We start from the raw sequence: 10,068 nt of genomic DNA on the forward strand, positions 1-10,068 counted from the left end.
TACCCTTTCTAGTCTAGGAGGCAATGCAAGCCTATAAGAAACTTTCCCAACTCTCTCCAAGATCTCAAACGGGCCAATAAACCTTGGGCTTAACTTGCCCTTCTTCCCCAACCGCATCATCCCTTCATAGGAGACACTCGGAGAAGAACCTTCTTACCCGCCATGTAAGCCTCATCTCGAACCTTTCGGCCTGTATCACTCTTTTTCCTAGATTGAGTTGTACGAAATTGCTCCTAAATCACCTTAACCTTTTCCAAAGCATCACGGACAAAATCAGTGCCCAAAAATCTAGCCTCTCCGGGCTCAAACAACCAACCGGCGAACGACATCACCTCCCATACAAGGCCTAGTACGGAGCCATCTGGAAGCTCGACTAATAGTTGTTGTTGTAGGTGAATTCCACTAGAGGTAAAAACTAGTCCTACTGACCCCTGAAATCTATGGATCATGCTCGTAACATGTCCTCCAATATTTGAATAGAGCGTTGAACTATCAGTCCGTCTAAGGATGAAATATGGTACTCAACTCGACCCACGTGCCCAACTCACACTGCACGGCTCTCCAAAAATGCAGTGTGAACTGCATGTCCAAGTCATAAATGATGGAAATGGGCATGCTGTGCAGGCGGATTATCTCTCAGATGTAAATCTAAGCCAACCGCTCTAAAGAATAGGACGTCATTACCGAAATGAAGTTTGCGGACTTAGTCGACTGGTCCAGAATAACCCAAACTACGTAATATTTCCTCAAGATCAATGGTAAGCCTACCACAAAATCCATAGTGATGCGCTCCCACTTTCACTCCAGTATCTCCAATATTTGAGTCAACCCACCCTTTTTCTTATGCTCGTACTTCACCTGTTGACAATTCAAATACAGAGAGACATAATCAACAATATCTTTCTTCATTCTCTGCCACCATCAGTGACGTTTCAAGTCATGGTAAATCTTCGTGAAACCTGGGTGAATGGAATCGCGCGAACACTGAGCCTCCTCAAGGATCAGCTCTATCCACTCATTAACATTTGGAACACAAATCCGGCCCTATAGCCACATAACACCATCATCTCCAATCATAACCTCCTTGGCACCACCCCGTCGTGTCGTGTCTTTCAACACCAATAAGTTAGGATCATCAAACTGGCGATCTGTGATACTTTCCAACAACGATGACTGTGCCGCAACATAAGCAAGAACCCGGTAGGCTCCAAAACATCCAATCTCATGATCCGGTTGGCCAAATCCTGAACATCCATGGGTAGTGGCCTCTCCACTGCCGACAAATATGAAAAACTGTCCATGCTCTCAGCCTTTCTAGTTAATGCACCGGCCACTACATTGGCCTTCCCCTGATGGTATAATATGGTGATATCGTAGTTTTTCAATAACTCTAACCATATCCACTGCTGCAAATTAAGGTCCTTCTGCTTGAACAGGTGCTAGGTATTCCGATGGCCGGTATAGACCTCACATGGAATATCATATAGATAGTGCCTCCAAATCTTCAGCGTACGAACAATGGCTGCCAACTCAAAATCATGCACATGGTAATTCTTCTTATAAACATTCAATTGATGAAATGCGTAGGCAATCACTCTACCATCCTGCATCAACACTGTGCTAAGCCCAACACGCGATGCATCATAATACACAATGTAAGATCGCGAACCTGTAGGCAACACCAACACTTGGTCTATAGTCAATGCAGTCTTGAGCTTCTGAAAGCTCACCTCACATTCGTTGGACTATCTAAAAAGAGCACCCTTCTGGGTCAACTTGGTCAATATGTCTGAGATAGATGAAAACCTTTTCACGAATCGGCGATAATAACTCGCTAAACCAAAGAAGCTCCAAATCTCTGTAGTTGATGTAGGTCTAAGCTAGTTGTGAACTGCCTCAACTTTCTTAGGATCCACCTTGATATCCTCAGAAGATTCAACATGACCCAAAAAAGCAACTGAGTCTAACCAGAACTCACACATCGAAAACTTGGCATATAACTGATGATCCTTCAAAGTTTAAAGAACAATACATTGGTGATGCTCATGTTCCTCTCTACTCTGAGAGTAAACTAGAATATCATCAATTAAGACAATCACAAAGTAATCCAAATAAGGATTGAATAATCGGTTCATCAAATCCATAAAGCCTTTTGGTGCATTAGTCAAGCCAAATGACATCAACAAGAACTCGTGGTGACCATACCGAGTTTGAAAAGATTTCTTAGGGACATCTGATGCCCTAATCTTCACCTGATGGTAGCTAGATCTCAAATAAATCTTGGAAAATACCTTAGCAACCTGCAGCTAGTCAAATAAGTCATCAATTCTCGGCAATGGATACTTGTTCTTGATAGTCACATTGTTCAACTTCCGATAATCTATGTACATCCTCATCGATCCATCCCTTTTCTTCACAAACAACACCGGTGCACCCTAAGGCGACATATTTGTCTAAAGAATCCCTTGTCAGGCAAATCCTGCAATTGCTCCTTCAATTCGTTCAAATCTAATGGAGTCATAACGTATGGTGGAATAGAAATAGGTTGCGTGCCCGGAACCAAGTCAATGAAAAAGTCAAAATCCCTGTTAGGTGGAATACCTGACAAATCTGTAGGAAATACCTCCGGGAAATCTCTCACATTCGAAACTGAATCCATGGACGGAACCTCCGCATTAGAATCACAAATATAAGCCAAATACTCCACACCCCTTGTCGACCATACGCCAAGCATTTACATATGAAATGAACCTACTAGTGGAATGACCAACATTCCCTCTCCTCTTCAACTTAGGCAACCCTGGCATGGCTAATGTTGCACTCTTCGCATGAAAATCCAAGATAGCGTGATATGGGGACAACCAATCCAAACTGAGAATAACCTCAAAGCCCACCATATCCAACAACAGAAGATCAACCAAGTCATTGTAGCCCACGATATTTACTACACAAGAGTAATAGACATGGTCCACCACAATAGAATCCCCAACTATGGTAGACACAAAGATAAGAGTTTCCAAAGAATCATAAGCCATATCTAAATATGAAGCAAAATAGGAAGACACATATGAATAAGTATATCCCGGATCAAATAAAATTGATGCATCTCTATGGTAGACCGGAATAATACCTGTGATAACCGCATCAGACGACTCCACCTCAAATCTACTTGGAAATGCATAGCAATGGGGATGAGCCCCACCAATCTGACCTCTACCTCTCGGATGGTCGCTCACTGGTTGGCATCCACCTCTAGCTATCTGACCTCCACCTCTGGCTGCCTGACCCCCGCCTCTAGCTGGCTGAGCGGGCATCGGAGAAACTGGTGCCGAAATCTATTTTCGTTTTTGGTAATTGGATTGTGAATTTTAAAGAGAAAATTAGGGGGTTTTGTCCAAAGTTTCATAGAGAATTTTTGAGTTTTAAATATCGATTCGGAGTCGTATTTGGGTGAAACTAGTATGGTTGGACTCGTAATTAAATAGGTTATCGGATTTTGTAAGTTTCATCGGGTTCCAAGGCACGGGCACGGGTTTGACTTTTTGGTCGATTTCGGAATTTTGATTAAAGAGTCGACCTTTATCGATTGGGTTTGTTCCCTTTGGAATTTTGATGTATTTGAATTGCTTTTGACTAGTTTCGAGCCGTTCGAAGTTCGGTACGCACGAGATGGCATTTTGAAGCATCATTTAGCTTGCTCAGTATTGGATTTGGCTTGTTCGAGGTAAGTAACACTTCTAAACTTTGTGTTGCGGGTATGAAACCCTGAATTGCGTGTTATGTGATTGATGTTGAGGTGACGCACATGATAGGTGACGGGCGTGTGGGCGTGCACCGTGTGAATTATGATTTAGTCGATTCCATGGAACTGTGTAGCTATTTTCTCTAGATATTTTCACTGTACTCTATGTGTTAGAACATCTGAGCTATTGGGACCCACTGAGGTCATTTCTGTTATTGAATTATATGTTTAAATTAAAGTTTCATACTTAGTTATATTTATTCATTGCATATCATATCTCAGTCTCTGTTGCTATTTATTGATACATCATATCATCATTTTTGGGCTAGTTTCATGACATTGTGAGCTAGAGAGACTGGAGAGTTTGATGACTGAGTGAGGCCGAGGGCATGAATGTGAGTGATATGTAAGGGATTGGGCTGCATGTTGCAGCATGCTTTATTGATATATGCCTAGATCTGGCTTATTATAGAGCTTGGGCTGAAGGAGCCCCTCCGGAGTCTGTACACACCCCTAGTGAGCGCAGTTAATTTATATGAGGGATGGATCTTCCTCGGGCATGGATCTTACCCGAATTATTTATATTTGGGGATAGATCTTTCCCTGGGCTGGATTGGCCTTATACAGTACTGAGTGACTAACTGTCAGTTGATATATATATATATATATATGGGTTGGATCTACCCTGGGCTGGATTGGCTATATATAATACTGAGTGACTGAGCATGTCGAGTAATTGAGTATGATGAGTGAAATGTGTGAGACAGTGAGATTGAGTAATCTGAGAGTGTGAGTACATGCGTTCATCACTGAGATACATTGCATTTGACATGCGTACTTGAGATATATGCATAGATATGCATTTCTTTCTACTACCCTATTTTGGTAACATTCATGATTTCACCTGCATAGTGACATGTAGGCATAGAGATGTACTTTCCTCATGCTATCTGAGAAATGAAACATCTTATTTATTGTTGAAAAGTTTTGGGAAAAAATCAAAGTTTTACAAACCTCCTCATATTTTGGTGATTTCGGTAGGTTTTCACTGATATACTTGAAAAGCATGCCTATTTTTTCGGAACAGTGAACGATATGAGCATCTTATATCTAAGTATGTTTCTTGTATCATTACTATTATGTTGTTATGAAATATTGTTGGCTATTGGTGTTGGACTTCGACCTCTGTTCCAGCTCGTCACTACATTCAACCTAAGGTTAGGTTTATTATTTATTGAGTACATGGGTTCGATTGTACTCATACTACACTTCTGCACCTTGCGTGAAGATGTTGGATGCTGATGTTGATGTGTTCGATGGGAGCTGGATTTGAAGATGTACCTACTTTTCGATTATAGCTGCCTCTTGTTCATGGTAGCTCTAGACTTATGAAAGATCTGTTCATGTGTATTTCAAACAGATGATGTACTTTATTTCATACCAGCTTTATAAATTCTAAATCTTAGACGCTCATGATTTGTACTACCAGTCCTTGGGGAACGTATAAGATTCAAATATTTTCTTTCACTTAATTGTCTTATTAAATTTCATTGGAATTGGACAATTGTTAATTGGCTAACCTAGCGGGTTGAGTTAGGTGCCATTATGACTAGTTGGATTTTGGGTCATGACAAGTTGGTATTAGAGCTCTAGGTTTATAGGTTCTATATGTCATGAGCAATTGTATAGTAGAGTCTTGCGGATCGGTATGATGACGTCTATACCTATCGTCGAGAGGCTACTAGGCATATAGAAAAAACTTCCCATCTTTCTTTCCTTATCATGCGGTATTGATTCAGCTTGAAGCGTAACTCTTTGAATTTCTTCCACGCATTCGTATGCGCACATGAGCGCTCGGTATCAGTTATGTATCGATAACTTGTGATTCCTTGGATGCAGTGTGAGATATGATTTTTGTGTTCTGAAGATGGGTCCGTCTGGAGGTCTTGGGGCCGGGTTTTGAATGTACCTCGAGCACGGGGATTTCGGTTGTGTGAGCACATGCTTTTTGACTTATAAGTCAGGTAGTGTCCCTATTAGTAGAGTTTGTGGCTTGATGAGTGATTGGATGGCTATATGATGAGTACGATGTGGTTGCAGGATGTGTTTGGATGGTTCGAAGGTGTTGAGAAGAGTTTGCTTGAGATGTAAAGGGACCATTAAGTGTTTGATTTCTCTATTGATATGACGTATAGTCTCGATCCATGAGTGTATTGAAGGATCTTTCATGTTTCTTAACTGTGGAACGAATTAGATTCTCATGGGCTTGTCGTTGGGTTCAGACTCAGGAAGATTAAGCGATTGCGTAGTAGTTGTGGCTCTGAAAAGGTATAGAGAGATGTTAGTTTGAGGCTAAGCAGGTGGGTTATGACCTGCAGGGTAATTTACGGGGGTGTGACCCTTATGATGGTTGTGTGGAGAGTCTCTTGCTACTAGTGGGTTATGTGTGTTGCGATGTGGTTTGGATTGCTCGAAGAATTTGACCTGACCGTCACGAGAATGAATGCGAGCTTAGCAGACGATTTAAGGTATTATATAGTTTGTGTTACATGAGCTGGTGAAGAATTTAGTTGAATTTCAGTGCGGGATTATGGCAGTAATAGAGTATGGATATTGTGAGTTATTGACTATTTTGTTCTATGGTTTTAAGCCAAGTGGGGAAGTCTGCTATCGACGATTTGATTGCATGGTTATGTGTTGTACTAATTTTGGTTTGACGCATACTTGGGAATAAATTATGACTTGCAAAGGTTGAGATCGAGGATGACTCGAGTAAGAATTTTTTTGGATACGGGGTATATTACACTTTATGGGTATATGGAAATCATTGAATGATTTGAGTTTTTATTCGTGACGGATGTAGTGCGCATGGAGTAGGAATTTGCTTGGTTGCGTTAAGGTGGGGTTACTTCTTTGGGTTTTGTTGTGCTAATGTGGCACATGTCGTTCGGCCCGTTTAGGCAGCGCAATTGAGATTTGGACAAAATGGATGACTCTTGAGAAAGTTCTAATGGATTCAATATTTATGCGTAGCAATTGTGAGTTTTTCCGGATTGGTATATGGCTAGGATCTGAGATTTATATTGGATGGTGTCGAGACTCGCGGTATTTTTATGTCATTATGGATCTTATATTTTGGTATCAGGAGGGTGAAGGAAACTACTTTAGACTCACAGAAGGTCTCTTCAAAATGGGTATCTCAATTGTGGTACTTTTGGGGTATTTAAGAGGAAATTTAGCTGCTTATGAGCCTTAGGGCCGTGTGGTTCTATGCTAGGATTCGTGGGGTGAGTTTTGGTTAAGTATCGTGGTGTTCTAGCAAGGAGGAGTATTAACTTAAAGGCAATTCAGAAGAAACTAGGAGGAAACAGGACAACTTAGCAGTAGGTTCGATCAGTATGGTAATGGTATGCTCGGTCCTTTTGGTTCTTACGATGTGGTGCATCTCTACATGTGATTGGTGGCAATACTCTAGGGTTGGGCGACCTGCGTGGCTTGGTCGAGTTAGAGGGGTTCAGTTCTGATGGCTTGGTTACGTGTTAATAGGTTTCGAAGAGTTCTCGATTGTTTCTACCACAATTTGAGATGGATATTTCCTACCGGTGTGAGGAGCATGTTGCATATTGTGATTTTCTCCTGGATGGGATAAAATGGAAGGTTTCTGGCTGATCGGGTATGTGTTTTGCTGGTGACTCAGAGATTGATTATGAGATTCTCGTACTTTTCATATAATGGCATGATAGATGCGGTGTGTTATGTAGGATTGAGATTTGCATGTGCAATGTCATGGTTCAGTTTTGAAGGGAAGGTCATGAATTCTTAGACAACATAGATGGTTTCAGATGCCTAGATGAATGCTATTACTACTTGGTATTGCCTGAGAGTGTATATTCAGAAGGCACACTTAGTTTTGACTTACGGAAGGTTCATGGGTATTGCAGTACTCACATGGCTGATCGACTGCTGATCTTCAGATTTTGCTATGTGGCATGGAAGAATTATAGATGTATTTCTCATAGGGATGATTATGTATGAGAGATATGTTAGTCATTCGGGCGGTGGAGTTGGGATCAGATATGGTGACTCGTGTGTTCTACGGATTTGCTGACTGGGAGTTCTCAGAAGCAGATTGTTTTGTGGTTGTGGACTATGAAGATGTGGCCAAAATTAGCTAGATGGTGATACATGTTATGGTTAGATCATTAATGACCATAGTTGATTCGGGGCCCATTAGTAGGCCTAATGAGGATATGTATCCTACATCGGGTCAGATTTGTTGACTCAGCATAGTTAGTGTTAAGGGGTGAGTCAGTCGGTTAGAGTTGAGCTTGTTCATGTTCTGATATGTTCTATGAGTTACTCTTCTATGTTACGAGGGGTGGTGATCCGTTGGTTATACGCACACATGGTGTGGTTCTATTTGGGCCTTATAGCGAAATTTGAACGAGATAGGTATTAGGGTGTTGAATGACTGATTGCACATTTGGTGATGTTCTTTTTGGTCTATGGTATTGTGTTATTGGTTCCTCCGTGGTTATGGTCATGCACCTTGGGTACTTGTATGTCGAATTGCGCATGGTCGTTGATTTTGAGCATTTTGGCTAGAGGTATTTCTTATGGACCAGTGTTTGGATGGGGTCACACATTGCAGCTGGGGTATGTCGGGATATGATCCTTTGTGATTGATTTGTGTTTTTGGTTCTATGGTGTGTGATGGGTTCTTAGCATTGTATTGTGGTGGTACTTGTTGAGCTTGCAGGACGATTCTCTCATTTGAGTCATTTTCTATGTTTGAGTACAATTGAATTGTTGCGTATTGGTGCACAGATTGCACGGTTTGTGGCTTAAGGTTATATTGGTGGGGCATGTTAGTAGGGCAGCTGTATTTGATAACATGAGGTCATCGGACCTAGAATGGGTGCTACCGGATTTGATTACAATGTGTTTGGAGGAATAATATCTGGAGTCGGCTTAGGATTTGGCTTTGGTTCTGATTGGACAAGAGAGGGCTCCATGACCTGTTGGTCTGATGAGTGGTTATTAGTTTCTACATGTTTCTTTCATCATTGATAGTGTACGAAGGTTTTAGAACGAGGTTTTGTTTGATATAAGGTTCATTACCAGTATTAGTTGTGTTTTGAGCATCTGCTGTGGTAAAAGTTATTGCTGTAAGCATCTGCGTTATGTGGTAAATCATGTGATTACATCTTGGGTTATGGTTATGGCTCGATACAGCTTCTTTAGACTTATATAGTGTGTAGGTGCGAGATTCATGTGTTGTAAGGAATTCTGGATGTGGAAATTGGGTTTCAAGGTTTACGGTCTAAGGTTGGAGTAATGATCTTCAGTTATGTTGTGTTGTCAGGCTTATATGGATTAGGGCGACGTGGGATCACCCCCGGGTATGTTATTGGTAAGGTTACACGGCGATTTCATGGCCTTGGAACGACTCTTGGCACGTTCGAGAACGAACGTATATTTAAGTGAGGGAGAATGTAACGACCCGACTGGCCGTTTTGAGAATTTTCACTTTGTTCGGTATCTTGAGGGCACGAGTATCTCCGCATAATGTATTATGACTTGTGTAAATCGTTGGTTTTGGTTTTCAGGTTGTTTGGAATCGATTTGGAAGAATGAACTTCATGATTGAAGCTTTAAGTTGGAAGAGTTGACCAAGTTTGACTTTTATGTATTTGACCCCGGATCGGAGTTTTGATGGTTTTGTTAGGTCCGGCTAGTTATTTTGGACTTGGGCGTATGCTCGAATTTGCATTTGGATGTTTCTTGAAGGTTCTAACATTAATTGGCGACAGTTGACAATTTGGAGTTTTGGAATGTTCATAAGTTTGACTGGAAGTTGACTTTTATGATATCGGGTTCGAATTTTGGTTCCGGGAGCGGGAATAGCTTCGTTATGTCATTTAAAACTTATGTGCAAAATTTGAGGTTATTCCGAGTTGATTTGATATGGTTCGACACGAGTTTTGGAAGTTGAAAGTTCAAAAGTTTATTAAGTTTGATTTGAGGTACGATTCGTGATTTTTATGTTATTTGATGTGATTTGAAGTTTCAAATAAGTTTGTATCTTGTTTTAAGACTTGTTAGTATGATTGAATGGGGTCCCGAAGGGCTCGGGTGTGTTTTGGATCATTTGTTGAGAAACTAGTTAAGTTAAGGATTTGAAGTTTGGCCATGGTTAATATCGGGTCAAGATAAGCTCTTTTTGGTGTTTTGAGTGCGCGATCATGTTCGTAGCGTGTTTTATGATCGAAACGCATATATGCTTTGTGTCCGGGAGGTTCCGAATAAGTTTTGGGTGCTACAAT

This window comes from Nicotiana tabacum, chromosome 23, assembly GCF_000715075.1.
Source record: "Nicotiana tabacum cultivar K326 chromosome 23, ASM71507v2, whole genome shotgun sequence".
Taxonomy (NCBI): domain Eukaryota; kingdom Viridiplantae; phylum Streptophyta; class Magnoliopsida; order Solanales; family Solanaceae; genus Nicotiana; species Nicotiana tabacum.